Below are 17551 nucleotides of genomic sequence, written 5' to 3'. Positions count from 1 at the left end.
TTTCTATTCAATTCTTTCGACGAAGATTATACCCAAACATATACATGGATACATACAATTATTTCGCAAGATTGACAATCCTCAATGTCACAAAAAGGCTATTTTTTCGCACATAATAATGAACGCTATAATTAGCATCAAACTTACGCAAATTACTACAAATATAATGTTTTATCCTTGTGTCGCGCGATCGATTGTCTAAATTCCGTTATTGTGCTTGTAGCAGAAAAACTAAGAGACTAATGTAACTACCTGTGTACGTGGGTAGCTTACGAATAATACTCCTACGGCTGGGCATGCCGCACATTGTGAAACCGTATAATAAGGACATCCCATCTTGTGCACTATTCAATTCTTTAATCAGGCAAACTAATATAAATCACGCTTGATGAATAGACCTGTTGTTTAAATTTTGTTATGATTGCACACTAGCTGAAATTGAATTTGTGCCTGAAATAAATCTGATCTATAAGATGAAAATATAACAGCACTACGTGGTAGAGAAGTTTTGAATATTTTGGTTATTTTAAAATTAAAATAATAAAACCGTACTTTTGTTTTGGGAAAATTGTTAATTAGTGCGGTAAGGACATTTACAAGTTTTCTTTGCTTCAAATGAGTAGGTTATGTTTTTGCTATGTTATTACCTAGTATCACTACTGTAGCAACAACGTTAGTAATCGTACATATCTATACATCTATAAGGAAAATAATTACTAATAATAACCGATTTTAAACATATTCCTTATTATATTTTGTGTTTATATTTCATTTACCAAGCTATGTATATGTGAAACCTTTTTGTCGTAAAGCTAGAATCTTGTATCTATAATAAATATCTTATTTGTTCTTTTACGAGAAACATATACATATTTTGAACTGAATCTGGACCTAAGTACGTAAGTCCCTTCACCAACAATTTGCATGTTATGGAAATACCCATACTAGTTTAGCCCCTGTACGCCCATATTTTCGCCGAATGCACGCTAAATGAAAGTTTAAATATGTCATAAAGAACTAAACAATACGCCCACTTTACGCAAATAAGTATAACAAAGAACATCATAATATGATGGTACTTAGTGAATTCAGTTAATAGACGAAGATCAATTTTCTTTGTTTGGTTATGATGTTAGTTTTCGTTTAGCAACAAATTGCGAATACACTTACTATAAAATATGTATGTAGCTGCATTTCAGATTAGAGATAAACGAGTCAAGGAAACGGGGCAGTGATTTTTTATATCGTTTATAAAATTAGGTACCAATCACCCAGAATAGATAAACCATGTTAAAGAAGAAAAAGGTCCTTTCTATGAAAACTTTATTTAATAATGGACATTCGCAATATTGTTCCATTCCATCCCAGTAATTAAAAAATGGATTTTAGCATGGAAGTTTTCTCGCCAAAACAAAGTTAACTCATTGCTAACCCTAGTTATTAGCTGCATTTTTTTACATCTATATACATATACGCTTAAATCTTATATGGACTGCTAAGCGTTAAACTTTATCTATTCTTCTGAAATTGCTGCGCAGAAAATTAGTACTCCTAAATTTCAATACGCATTATACTCAGTTGTAATTGAAATATGTGTCTATGTTTCACCTCTATGTATTAACTCTACAAATGGTGTGTGTCCACTGTTCACCGCAACCGATTCAGCTATAGGTTATACACTATTGCCAACAGAGGTGTGTGTCTCCGCTTTTCGGTACAACATGTTCTGTAGCTAGTGGCCGCTAGATGGGTCCCCTAACCATTACCTGAGTGAGGATGAGCGTTTTTTTAACCGCAAACATAGACGTATATCCGTGTAAAAAACAAGTCTATTATTACTCAGTTTATTAGTTTATTCTCTGTAATCGGGGTTGATATAGTTAAATAACCATTTACATAAAAATCAACCCTTTCTTTAAGCGATGACAGAATTAAGAGAGATGAATATGAATAAATAGTTATAACCTAATCAACATTTGTTAACATTTTAATATATAAAATATGTATAAATATACATAATAAAGGGAATCAGGTTTTTCATAAAACTTTGTACTTTCTAATCATATTAATGTATTAATGCTGACTGGGTTATATTGGTTTAATTGCAAACAGTTAGATTTTATATTGTTGCCAGCGTTGCCGTTTTCTGGGTAATTCGCTAAATTTGGGGAGTTTCGAAAGCGCGTGGGTAATTTTCGAGTACGCTCTTCTTTATTACCTATGAAGGCAAGGAGTTCCATGAAAGGTCTTAAATAAATTTTTTACTTCACTATTTCGGTTGCGTCGTGTTTCGTTGGCTACAGTTGCAGTAGTTTGCAGCATTTATTAAAGCTCACGGCTGAAAATAATTTTTTTTATTCCGACCCCATGAAGTCACGGCCAGTATTGGCGTGATTGCGTTAAATTATGGGTAAAAGTCTAGTTGAGTCGACTGCTAATACGCTACAAAAATATCGATAGAGGTGTCAAAAGGCCCGTATTGACCTCGACAACAATAATTCGAAGGCGAAAAAGAAAAATTGTATATCTTTCCGGAGATATTTGCAGTTGAAGTTGGCGATTATCAAGTGGTTGTTGTAATGTTGTCGTACCCACAAAAAAATTATGAACATAAGCGTTTTGCGCGGATATAGTTTTGGTCTCTAAACCGGTGTTGGACCACCGAGGGTAATTTTTTATACGCAGAAACGTGTTCTGGACAAAAATACTATGGATACCACCCCCGGTTTCGGAGGAACCCGCGGGTCATTTTTCGGTTTTTCGTTAATATCTTTAGAACGAGTTAAAATTTTTATTTTCCCACTTCGGATTGTTATTGTCGAGGTCAATACGCGTCTTTTAACACCTCTCTCGATATTTTGGGACGCGTCTTAGCAGTCGTCCCCTCAACTAGACTATTACCAAATTATGAAACCTATATTTCTTATTTTACAATGTTCTTATATGCTATAAGCCTTAGTCGCTTTTATGGCTTATACAAAAATGTTCAAAGTAAACAAAAATAATACAAAATATGGGTAACCGGAAAGTCTTCCTTTGTCTTACAATCTCAGAAAATAAACAAAGAGCAGAAAATGGGTGTGAAATATTGTTCAATTATATTTAGTATGATACCCACCCAATGTTCATGGAAAGTAAAGACATGTGTCCAAAATTTTATGAGTAGGAACATTTTGAAATTCATAAATACGATATAATTGTGATGACATGAAATCACAAACAAACCAAAAAATAAAATAAACTTCTTATTATTTCCCGAAATTTTACACTATCACTTGCGAGGTATTCACTTAAAAAAATAGAAATCCATAATTTCGCGCTTACGATACAATGGCTAACATAGCTTGCTATAGTCAAAATGAAATTAGCTTCAATTTATTTTACAGCTTCAAAGTAATTTACAGTCGTCACAAGTTCGAAGTTAACTTATTTTGCCTATCACTAAGCAACAAAACAATTTATTTGACGAAATTTTGATATTTTGGAGAATTGAAAATTGTTTTTTTGGGTAATTTGAGAACGGCAACACTGGGTTGCATCTAGTTACATGCCAACATTCGTATAAGCTCAAATTCCCAGTAAGAAAATACTCCGCAAAAACGTATGGGTTAAAGCTGACAGCTATTAAAACTTAATTAAAGTTACTCCATGTCTCACCAAACTTTTACCAATATAAAATATAATGTTATGTTGGTTTTATTGGTCTGTAAATAATGAATTGTTATACTAATTTGTCATATTCAAAACGGGTTTTATATTTTCGTATAAATGTAGCCGAAAACGAAAAATATAAAAAATGTATGGAAGAGTTTCTAATTAATAAAACATACTGAAAAGTCATAACCAATGGTGACTTACTATTTGGCATATATATTTTTTCAAACATGTAACTATACAGAATGTCTGGACAAGTAACTTGGTACCTCGATCAAGTTTAAACGGGATTCAAGGGGTTGTTTAGCGCAATATATAGCTTCTCCAACCCAATTGTCAACCTCACATTCGAGCGGCGAATCCCGTTTCGCTAACAGACGAGGCTCTGGCGACCCCAAGCTCCTCATGGAACTTGGGGGTGGGGAGGGAGGGATGGCCTGAAGGTTCAATATGGCCATATAAATCGTTCCCGAGATGGTCGGGCCAGCACCTTAATGGTGCTGTGTTACCGGAGCGTATCGGATCTGTATCCGGCAAAGGACCATCACATCGATAACACTCCCCAAAGCCTTCGGGGAGTAACCTAATCGCTGCAACAACAACAACAACATCAAGTTTAAACCTTAATAAAAAATCTTCTATGGATGATCAATTTGTGAAAATTAATTCTCTAAGCAAATTAAACAACATTTCATATTGTATTCTCTGTTTAGCTGCTTTTTTTTATTTTTAAGTGATTTTGTAACACTTTTAACAATACTTGTACTTGCTTTATGTCTACATATGATTGTTTAATTTTGAGATTAAGCTAAAGGTATTTAATTTGGTGCTGTAAGCAGGTTTGTGTTGTATACGTCTATAACATATGATTGTTATATTTAATTTGGAAGGAAAATAATATATTTTAAATAAAAATAATACTTAAATAATAAAACTATTAATTAAAAAAATATATTAAAAGAATTAAATGAAAAAAAAAAAAATAATAATAAAATAGACGGAATCGAACTCGCGAACGAATCCATTTAGGCTCAAATCTTATTATCTCTGCTATTGCTTCTTTTCTACTATTATAAGCAATGTTGTATTTAAGCTTTACGCCTTCTGCGCGCATTTTTCGACTGTGATGCCACGTAAGATAAAAATAATTATTAAGAAAGCATTATGGAATAACCAAGTTTTTAGTGCAACCGTGAAAAATTGTTAAAAACGCTAACCGCATTTTCTTTATGGTTAGGGGATAAATAATTGACCTACTACTGAGAAATTATAAAGAATAAGTGAACATTTAACTGGCATAATTTTTTTTGGAAATTCCATGTGTACAGGGTGTCTAGAGAGGAAAATTGGTTTTCCTTGGAAAATTTTAAATGACCATAAAAAATTGTCTATGGCTGACCAATTAGTAGGACCCACTGACCAATTATGACCAATTAGTGACCAATTATTTGGCATACGTTTCGATTTGAAAATCCACCGATGGGGTGCTAACATCCGATAACACGATAACATCCGATAACAAAGAAAACTTTAAAAATTAATTAAAAAGTTCCTATGGCTGACCAATTAACGAAACCTGCTGACCAATTATGACCAATTAGTGACCAATTAATTGGCATATTTTTTTTTGGAAAATTTATTTATACAGGGTGTCTAGACAGGAAAATTGGTTTTCCTTGGAAAACTTTAAATGGCCATAAAAAATTGTCTATGGCTGACCAATTAGTGGGACCCGCTGACCAATTATGACCAATTAGTGACCAATTATTTGGCATACCTTTCGAATCGAAAATCCACCGATGGGGTGCTAACATCCGATAACAGGGTAACATCCGATAACAAAGAAAACTTTAAAAATTAATTAAAAAGTTCCTATGGCTGACCAATTAACGAAACCTGCTGACCAATTATGACCAATTAGTGACCAATTAATTGGCATAATTTTTTTTGGAAAATTTATGTATACAGGGTGTCTAGACAGCAAAATTGATTTTCCTTGGAAAACTTTAAATGGTCATAAAAAATTGTCTATGGCTGACCAATTAGTGGGACCCACTGACCAATTATGACCAATTAGTGACCAATTAATTGGCATAATTTTTTTTGGAAAATTTATGTATACAGGGTGTTTAAACAGGAAAATTGTTTTTCCCTTGGAAAACTTTAAATGGCCATAAAAAATTTTCTATGGCTGACCAATTAGTGGGACCCGCTGACCAATTATGACCAATTAGTGACCAATTATTTGGCATACGTTTCGATTTGAAAATCCACCGATGGGGTGCTAACATCCGATAACACGATAACATCCGATAACAAAGAAAACTTTAAAAATTAATTAAAAAGTTCCTATGGCTGACCAATTAACGAAACCTGCTGACCAATTATGACCAATTAGTGACCAATTAATTGGCATATTTTTTTTTGGAAAATTTATTTATACAGGGTGTCTAGACAGGAAAATTGGTTTTCCTTGGAAAACTTTAAATGGCCATAAAAAATTGTCTATGGCTGACCAATTAGTGGGACCCACTGACCAATTATGACCAATTAGTGACCAATTATTTGGCATGCTTTTCGAATTCAAAATCCACCGATGGGGTGCTAACATCCGATAACAGGGTAACATCCGACAACAAAGAAAACTTTAAAAATTAATTAAAAAGTTCCTATGGCTGACCAATTAACGAAACCTGGTGACCAATTATGACCAATTAGTGACCAATTAATTGGCATAATTTTTTTTGGAAAATTTATGTATACAGGGTGTTTAAACAGGAAAATTGTTTTTCTCTTGGAAAACTTTAAATGGCCATAAAAAATTGTCTATGGCTGACCAATTAGTGGGACCCGCTGACCAATTATGACCAATTAGTGACCAATTATTTGGCATACGTTTCGATTTGAAAATCCACCGATGGGGTGCTAACATCCGATAACACGATAACATCCGATAACAAAGAAAACTTTAAAAATTAATTAAAAAGTTCCTATGGCTGACCAATTAACGAAACCTGCTGACCAATTATGACCAATTAGTGACCAATTAATTGGCATATTTTTTTTTGGAAAATTTATGTATACAGGGTGTCTAGACAGTAAAATTGATTTTCCTTGGAAAATTTTAAATGGTCATAAAAAATTGTCTATGGCTGACCAAAAAGTGGGACCCACTGACCAATTATGACCAATTAGTGACCAATTAATTGGCATAATTTTTTTGGAAAATTTATGTATACAGGGTGTTTAAACAGGAAAATTGTTTTTTCCTTGGAAAATTTTAAATGGCCATAAAAAATTTTCTATGGCTGACCAATTAGTGGGACCCGCTGACCAATTATGACCAATTAGTGACCAATTATTTGGCATACCTTTCGAATCGAAAATCCACCGATGGGGTGCTAACATCCGATAACAGGGTAACATCCGATAACAAAGAAAACTTTAAAAATTAATTAAAAAGTTCCTCTGGATGACCACTTAACGAAACCTGCTGACCAATTATGACCAATTAGTGACCAATTAATTGGCATAATTTTTTTTGGAAAATTTATGTATACAGGGTGTCTAGACAGCAAAATTGATTTTCCTTGGAAAACTTTAAATGGTCATAAAAAATTGTCTATGGCTGACCAATTAGTGGGACCCACTGACCAATTATGACCAATTAGTGACCAATTAATTGGCATAATTTTTTTTGGAAAATTGATGTATACAGGGTGTTTAAACAGGAAAATTTTTTTTCCCTTGGAAAATTTTAAATGGCCATAAAAAATTTTCTATGGCTGACCAATTAGTGGGACCCGCTGACCAATTATGACCAATTAGTGACCAATTATTTGGCATACGTTTCGATTTGAAAATCCACCGATGGGGTGCTAACATCCGATAACACGATAACATCCGATAACAAAGAAAACTTTAAAAATTAATTAAAAAGTTCCTATGGCTGACCAATTAACGAAACCTGCTGACCAATTATGACCAATTAGTGACCAATTAATTGGCATATTTTTTTTTGGAAAATTTATTTATACAGGGTGTCTAGACAGGAAAATTGGTTTTCCTTGGAAAACTTTAAATGGCCATAAAAAATTGTCTATGGCTGACCAATTAGTGAGACCCACTGACCAATTATGACCAATTAGTGACCAATTATTTGGCATGCTTTTCGAATTCAAAATCCACCGATGGGGTGCTAACATCCGATAACAGGGTAACATCCGATAACAAAGAAAACTTTAAAAATTAATTAAAAAGTTCCTATGGCTGACCAATTAACGAAACCTGGTGACCAATTATGACCAATTAGTGACCAATTAATTGGCATAATTTTTTTTGGAAAATTTATGTATACAGGGTGTTTAAACAGGAAAATTGTTTTTCCCTTGGAAAACTTTAAATGGCCATAAAAAATTGTCTATGGCTGACCAATTAGTGGGACCCGCTGACCAATTATGACCAATTAGTGACCAATTATTTGGCATACGTTTCGATTTGAAAATCCACCGATGGGGTGCTAACATCCGATAACACGATAACATCCGATAAAAAAGAAAACTTTAAAAATTAATTAAAAAGTTCCTATGGCTGACCAATTAACGAAACCTGCTGACCAATTATGACCAATTAGTGACCAATTAATTGGCATAATTTTTTTTGGAAAATTTATTTATACAGGGTGTCTAGACAGTAAAATTGATTTTCCTTGGAAAACTTTAAATGGTCATAAAAAATTGTCTATGGCTGACCAAAAAGTGGGACCCACTGACCAATTATGACCAATTAGTGACCAATTAATTGGCATAATTTTTTTGGAAAATTTATGTATACAGGGTGTTTAAACAGGAAAATTGTTTTTCCCTTGGAAAATTTTAAATGGCCATAAAAAATTTTCTATGGCTGACCAATTAGTGGGACCCGCTGACCAATTATGACCAATTAGTGACCAATTATTTGGCATACCTTTCGAATCGAAAATCCAACGATGGGGTGCTAACATCCGATAACAGGGTAACATCCGATAACAAAGAAAACTTTAAAAATTAATTAAAAAGTTCCTATGGCTGACCAATTAACGAAACCTGCTGACCAATTATGACCAATTAGTGACCAATTAATTGGCATAATTTTTTTTGGAAAATTTATGTATACAGGGTGTCTAGACAGCAAAATTGATTTTCCTTGGAAAACTTTAAATGGTCATAAAAAATTGTCTATGGCTGACCAATTACTGGGACCCACTGACCAATTATGACCAATTAGTGACTAATTAATTGGCATAATTTTTTTTGGAAAATTTATGTATACAGGGTGTTTAAACAGGAAAATTGTTTTTCCCTTGGAAAACTTTAAATGGCCATAAAAAATTTTCTATGGCTGACCAATTAGTGGGACCCGCTGACCAATTATGACCAATTAGTGACCAATTATTTGGCATACGTTTCGATTTGAAAATCCACCGATGGGGTGCTAACATCCGATAACACGATAACATCCGATAACAAAGAAAACTTTAAAAATTAATTAAAAAGTTCCTATGGCTGACCAATTAACGAAACCTGCTGACCAATTATGACCAATTAGTGACCAATTAATTGGCATATTTTTTTTGGAAAATTTATTTATACAGGGTGTCTAGACAGGAAAATTGGTTTTCCTTGGAAAACTTTAAATGGCCATAAAAAATTGTCTATGGCTGACCAATTAGTGGGACCCACTGACCAATTATGACCAATTAGTGACCAATTATTTGGCATGCTTTTCGAATTCAAAATCCACCGATGGGGTGCTAACATCCGATAACAGGGTAACATCCGATAACAAAGAAAACTTTAAAAATTAATTAAAAAGTTCCTATGGCTGACCAATTAACGAAACCTGGTGACCAATTATGACCAATTAGTGACCAATTAATTGGCATAATTTTTTTTGGAAAATTTATGTATACAGGGTGTTTAAACAGGAAAATTGTTTTTCCCTTGGAAAACTTTAAATGGCCATAAAAAATTGTCTATGGCTGACCAATTAGTGGGACCCGCTGACCAATTATGACCAATTAGTGACCAATTATTTGGCATACGTTTCGATTTGAAAATCCACCGATGGGGTGCTAACATCCGATAACACGATAACATCCGATAACAAAGAAAACTTTAAAAATTAATTAAAAAGTTCCTATGGCTGACCAATTAACGAAACCTGCTGACCAATTATGACCAATTAGTGACCAATTAATTGGCATAATTTTTTTTGGAAAATTTATGTATACAGGGTGTCTAGACAGTAAAATTGATTTTCCTTGGAAAACTTTAAATGGTCATAAAAAATTGTCTATGGCTGACCAAAAAGTGGGACCCACTGACCAATTATGACCAATTAGTGACCAATTAATTGGCATAATTTTTTTGGAAAATTTATGTATACAGGGTGTTTAAACAGGAAAATTGTTTTTCCCTTGGAAAATTTTAAATGGCCATAAAAAATTTTCTATGGCTGACCAATTAGTGGGACCCGCTGACCAATTATGACCAATTAGTGACCAATTATTTGGCATACCTTTCGAATCGAAAATCCACCGATGGGGTGCTAACATCCGATAACAGGGTAACATCCGATAACAAAGAAAACTTTAAAAATTAATTAAAAAGTTCCTATGGCTGACCAATTAACGAAACCTGCTGACCAATTTTGACCAATTAGTGACCAATTAATTGGCATAATTTTTTTTGGAAAATTTATGTATACAGGGTGTCTAGACAGCAAAATTGATTTTCCTTGGAAAACTTTAAATGGTCATAAAAAATTGTCTATGGCTGACCAATTAGTGGGACCCACTGACCAATTATGACCAATTAGTGACCAATTAATTGGCATAATTTTTTTTGGAAAATTTATGTATACAGGGTGTTTAAACAGGAAAATTGTTTTTCCCTTGGAAAACTTTAAATGGCCATAAAAAATTTTCTATGGCTGACCAATTAGTGGGACCCGCTGACCAATTATGACCAATTAGTGACCAATTATTTGGCATACGTTTCGATTTGAAAATCCACCGATGGGGTGCTAACATCCGATAACACGATAACATCCGATAACAAAGAAAACTTTAAAAATTAATTAAAAAGTTCCTATGGCTGACCAATTAACGAAACCTGCTGACCAATTATGACCAATTAGTGACCAATTAATTGGCATATTTTTTTTTGGAAAATTTATTTATACAGGGTGTCTAGACAGGAAAATTGGTTTTCCTTGGAAAACTTTAAATGGCCATAAAAAATTGTCTATGGCTGACCAATTAGTGGGACCCACTGACCAATTATGACCAATTAGTGACCAATTATTTGGCATGCTTTTCGAATTCAAAATCCACCGATGGGGTGCTAACATCCGATAACAGGGTAACATCCGATAACAAAGAAAACTTTAAAAATTAATTAAAAAGTTCCTATGGCTGACCAATTAACGAAACCTGGTGACCAATTATGACCAATTAGTGACCAATTAATTGGCATAATTTTTTTTGGAAAATTTATGTATACAGGGTGTTTAAACAGGAAAATTGTTTTTCCCTTGGAAAACTTTAAATGGCCATAAAAAATTGTCTATGGCTGACCAATTAGTGGGACCCGCTGACCAATTATGACCAATTAGTGACCAATTATTTGGCATACGTTTCGATTTGAAAATCCACCGATGGGGTGCTAACATCCGATAACACGATAACATCCGATAACAAAGAAAACTTTAAAAATTAATTAAAAAGTTCCTATGGCTGACCAATTAACGAAACCTGCTGACCAATTATGACCAATTAGTGACCAATTAATTGGCATAATTTTTTTTGGAAAATTTATGTATACAGGGTGTCTAGACAGTAAAATTGATTTTCCTTGGAAAACTTTAAATGGTCATAAAAAATTGTCTATGGCTGACCAAAAAGTGGGACCCACTGACCAATTATGACCAATTAGTGACCAATTAATTGGCATAATTTTTTTGGAAAATTTATGTATACAGGGTGTTTAAACAGGAAAATTGTTTTTCCCTTGGAAAATTTTAAATGGCCATAAAAAATTTTCTATGGCTGACCAATTAGTGGGACCCCCTGACCAATTATGACCAATTAGTGACCAATTATTTGGCATACCTTTCGAATCGAAAATCCACCGATGGGGTGCTAACATCCGATAACAGGGTAACATCCGATAACAAAGAAAACTTTAAAAATTAATTAAAAAGTTCCTATGGCTGACCAATTAACGAAACCTGCTGACCAATTATGACCAATTAGTGACCAATTAATTGGCATAATTTTTTTTGGAAAATTTATGTATACAGGGTGTCTAGACAGCAAAATTGATTTTCCTTGGAAAACTTTAAATGGTCATAAAAAATTGTCTATGGCTGACCAATTAGTGGGACCCACTGACCAATTATGACCAATTAGTGACCAATTAATTGGCATAATTTTTTTTGGAAAATTTATGTATACAGGGTGTTTAAACAGGAAAATTGTTTTTCCCTTGGAAAACTTTAAATGGCCATAAAAAATTTTCTATGGCTGACCAATTAGTGGGACCCGCTGACCAATTATGACCAATTAGTGACCAATTATTTGGCATACGTTTCGATTTGAAAATCCACCGATGGGGTGCTAACATCCGATAACACGATAACATCCGATAACAAAGAAAACTTTAAAAATTAATTAAAAAGTTCCTATGGCTGACCAATTAACGAAACCTGCTGACCAATTATGACCAATTAGTGACCAATTAATTGGCATAATTTTTTTTGGAAAATTTATTTATACAGGGTGTCTAGACAGTAAAATTGATTTTCCTTGGAAAACTTTAAATGGTCATAAAAAATTGTCTATGGCTGACCAAAAAGTGGGACCCACTGACCAATTATGACCAATTAGTGACCAATTAATTGGCATAATTTTTTTGGAAAATTTATGTATACAGGGTGTTTAAACAGGAAAATTGTTTTTCCCTTGGAAAATTTTAAATGGCCATAAAAAATTTTCTATGGCTGACCAATTAGTGGGACCCGCTGACCAATTATGACCAATTAGTGACCAATTATTTGGCATACCTTTCGAATCGAAAATCCAACGATGGGGTGCTAACATCCGATAACAGGGTAACATCCGATAACAAAGAAAACTTTAAAAATTAATTAAAAAGTTCCTATGGCTGACCAATTAACGAAACCTGCTGACCAATTATGACCAATTAGTGACCAATTAATTGGCATAATTTTTTTTGGAAAATTTATGTATACAGGGTGTCTAGACAGCAAAATTGATTTTCCTTGGAAAACTTTAAATGGTCATAAAAAATTGTCTATGGCTGACCAATTACTGGGACCCACTGACCAATTATGACCAATTAGTGACTAATTAATTGGCATAATTTTTTTTGGAAAATTTATGTATACAGGGTGTTTAAACAGGAAAATTGTTTTTCCCTTGGAAAACTTTAAATGGCCATAAAAAATTTTCTATGGCTGACCAATTAGTGGGACCCGCTGACCAATTATGACCAATTAGTGACCAATTATTTGGCATACGTTTCGATTTGAAAATCCACCGATGGGGTGCTAACATCCGATAACACGATAACATCCGATAACAAAGAAAACTTTAAAAATTAATTAAAAAGTTCCTATGGCTGACCAATTAACGAAACCTGCTGACCAATTATGACCAATTAGTGACCAATTAATTGGCATATTTTTTTTGGAAAATTTATTTATACAGGGTGTCTAGACAGGAAAATTGGTTTTCCTTGGAAAACTTTAAATGGCCATAAAAAATTGTCTATGGCTGACCAATTAGTGGGACCCACTGACCAATTATGACCAATTAGTGACCAATTATTTGGCATGCTTTTCGAATTCAAAATCCACCGATGGGGTGCTAACATCCGATAACAGGGTAACATCCGATAACAAAGAAAACTTTAAAAATTAATTAAAAAGTTCCTATGGCTGACCAATTAACGAAACCTGGTGACCAATTATGACCAATTAGTGACCAATTAATTGGCATAATTTTTTTTGGAAAATTTATGTATACAGGGTGTTTAAACAGGAAAATTGTTTTTCCCTTGGAAAACTTTAAATGGCCATAAAAAATTGTCTATGGCTGACCAATTAGTGGGACCCGCTGACCAATTATGACCAATTAGTGACCAATTATTTGGCATACGTTTCGATTTGAAAATCCACCGATGGGGTGCTAACATCCGATAACACGATAACATCCGATAACAAAGAAAACTTTAAAAATTAATTAAAAAGTTCCTATGGCTGACCAATTAACGAAACCTGCTGACCAATTATGACCAATTAGTGACCAATTAATTGGCATAATTTTTTTTGGAAAATTTATGTATACAGGGTGTCTAGACAGTAAAATTGATTTTCCTTGGAAAACTTTAAATGGTCATAAAAAATTGTCTATGGCTGACCAAAAAGTGGGACCCACTGACCAATTATGACCAATTAGTGACCAATTAATTGGCATAATTTTTTTGGAAAATTTATGTATACAGGGTGTTTAAACAGGAAAATTGTTTTTCCCTTGGAAAATTTTAAATGGCCATAAAAAATTTTCTATGGCTGACCAATTAGTGGGACCCGCTGACCAATTATGACCAATTAGTGACCAATTATTTGGCATACCTTTCGAATCGAAAATCCACCGATGGGGTGCTAACATCCGATAACAGGGTAACATCCGATAACAAAGAAAACTTTAAAAATTAATTAAAAAGTTCCTATGGCTGACCAATTAACGAAACCTGCTGACCAATTTTGACCAATTAGTGACCAATTAATTGGCATAATTTTTTTTGGAAAATTTATGTATACAGGGTGTCTAGACAGCAAAATTGATTTTCCTTGGAAAACTTTAAATGGTCATAAAAAATTGTCTATGGCTGACCAATTAGTGGGACCCACTGACCAATTATGACCAATTAGTGACCAATTAATTGGCATAATTTTTTTTGGAAAATTTATGTATACAGGGTGTTTAAACAGGAAAATTGTTTTTCCCTTGGAAAACTTTAAATGGCCATAAAAAATTTTCTATGGCTGACCAATTAGTGGGACCCGCTGACCAATTATGACCAATTAGTGACCAATTATTTGGCATACGTTTCGATTTGAAAATCCACCGATGGGGTGCTAACATCCGATAACACGATAACATCCGATAACAAAGAAAACTTTAAAAATTAATTAAAAAGTTCCTATGGCTGACCAATTAACGAAACCTGCTGACCAATTATGACCAATTAGTGACCAATTAATTGGCATATTTTTTTTTGGAAAATTTATTTATACAGGGTGTCTAGACAGGAAAATTGGTTTTCCTTGGAAAACTTTAAATGGCCATAAAAAATTGTCTATGGCTGACCAATTAGTGGGACCCACTGACCAATTATGACCAATTAGTGACCAATTATTTGGCATGCTTTTCGAATTCAAAATCCACCGATGGGGTGCTAACATCCGATAACAGGGTAACATCCGATAACAAAGAAAACTTTAAAAATTAATTAAAAAGTTCCTATGGCTGACCAATTAACGAAACCTGGTGACCAATTATGACCAATTAGTGACCAATTAATTGGCATAATTTTTTTTGGAAAATTTATGTATACAGGGTGTTTAAACAGGAAAATTGTTTTTCCCTTGGAAAACTTTAAATGGCCATAAAAAATTGTCTATGGCTGACCAATTAGTGGGACCCGCTGACCAATTATGACCAATTAGTGACCAATTATTTGGCATACGTTTCGATTTGAAAATCCACCGATGGGGTGCTAACATCCGATAACACGATAACATCCGATAACAAAGAAAACTTTAAAAATTAATTAAAAAGTTCCTATGGCTGACCAATTAACGAAACCTGCTGACCAATTATGACCAATTAGTGACCAATTAATTGGCATAATTTTTTTTGGAAAATTTATGTATACAGGGTGTCTAGACAGTAAAATTGATTTTCCTTGGAAAACTTTAAATGGTCATAAAAAATTGTCTATGGCTGACCAAAAAGTGGGACCCACTGACCAATTATGACCAATTAGTGACCAATTAATTGGCATAATTTTTTTGGAAAATTTATGTATACAGGGTGTTTAAACAGGAAAATTGTTTTTCCCTTGGAAAATTTTAAATGGCCATAAAAAATTTTCTATGGCTGACCAATTAGTGGGACCCCCTGACCAATTATGACCAATTAGTGACCAATTATTTGGCATACCTTTCGAATCGAAAATCCACCGATGGGGTGCTAACATCCGATAACAGGGTAACATCCGATAACAAAGAAAACTTTAAAAATTAATTAAAAAGTTCCTATGGCTGACCAATTAACGAAACCTGCTGACCAATTATGACCAATTAGTGACCAATTAATTGGCATAATTTTTTTTGGAAAATTTATGTATACAGGGTGTCTAGACAGCAAAATTGATTTTCCTTGGAAAACTTTAAATGGTCATAAAAAATTGTCTATGGCTGACCAATTAGTGGGACCCACTGACCAATTATGACCAATTAGTGACCAATTAATTGGCATAATTTTTTTTGGAAAATTTATGTATACAGGGTGTTTAAACAGGAAAATTGTTTTTCCCTTGGAAAACTTTAAATGGCCATAAAAAATTTTCTATGGCTGACCAATTAGTGGGACCCGCTGACCAATTATGACCAATTAGTGACCAATTATTTGGCATACGTTTCGATTTGAAAATCCACCGATGGGGTGCTAACATCCGATAACACGATAACATCCGATAACAAAGAAAACTTTAAAAATTAATTAAAAAGTTCCTATGGCTGACCAATTAACGAAACCTGCTGACCAATTATGACCAATTAGTAACCAATTAATTGGCATATTTTTTTTGGAAAATTTATTTATACAGGGTGTCTAGACAGGAAAATTGGTTTTCCTTGGAAAACTTTAAATGGCCATAAAAAATTGTCTATGGCTGACCAATTAGTGGGACCCACTGACCAATTATGACCAATTAGTGACCAATTATTTGGCATGCTTTTCGAATTCAAAATCCACCGATGGGGTGCTAACATCCGATAACAGGGTAACATCCGATAACAAAGAAAACTTTAAAAATTAATTAAAAAGTTCCTATGGCTGACCAATTAACGAAACCTGGTGACCAATTATGACCAATTAGTGACCAATTAATTGGCATAATTTTTTTTGGAAAATTTATGTATACAGGGTGTTTAAACAGGAAAATTGTTTTTCCCTTGGAAAACTTTAAATGGCCATAAAAAATTGTCTATGGCTGACCAATTAGTGGGACCCGCTGACCAATTATGACCAATTAGTGACCAATTATTTGGCATATGTTTTGTTATAAAATTCCAGAAATGGGGTGCTAACATCCCACACCCGACCATGAAAATTTTAAAATTTCCATAAAATTTTTTCTAATGCTGACCAATTACTGAAACCTGCTGACCAATTATGACCAATTAGTGACCAATTATTTGGCATATGTTTTGTTATAAAATTCCAGAAATGGGGTGCTAACATCCCAGAGCAGACGGACGGACGGACAGACGGACAGGGCTATATCAACTCAGTTCAGCGCCCTGATCAATCCGGTACACTTAATGGTGAGTCTATCCTCTATATTTCTCAACGTTACAAACATCGGACCAAAGTTAATATACCATTTCATGTCCATGAAAGGTATAACAAGTAAGGGTTACTAAGTTCGGGTGTAACCGAACATTATATAATCGGCGTGAGTTTAAATTGTACAGTTCATTTCGGATAAATTGCTTTTTCGAATTTCGTTACAAGGCATTTATTTATTTTTTTTTTTTTTAA

At 33.7% G+C, this 17551-nt stretch overlaps 1 pseudogene; it reads right to left on the bottom strand.

The window, feature by feature from the left end:
• The window catches only part of LOC137235796 (uncharacterized), a 601114-nt pseudogene that overhangs the window by 150401 nt on the left and 433162 nt on the right, over positions 1-17551 (bottom strand).

This window comes from Eurosta solidaginis, unplaced genomic scaffold, assembly GCF_040869045.1.
Source record: "Eurosta solidaginis isolate ZX-2024a unplaced genomic scaffold, ASM4086904v1 ctg00001022.1, whole genome shotgun sequence".
NCBI classification, from domain to species: Eukaryota; Metazoa; Arthropoda; class Insecta; order Diptera; family Tephritidae; genus Eurosta; species Eurosta solidaginis.
Note: the sequence above shows the minus strand (reverse complement) of the source record. Positions and strands in the feature narration are given on the sequence as shown.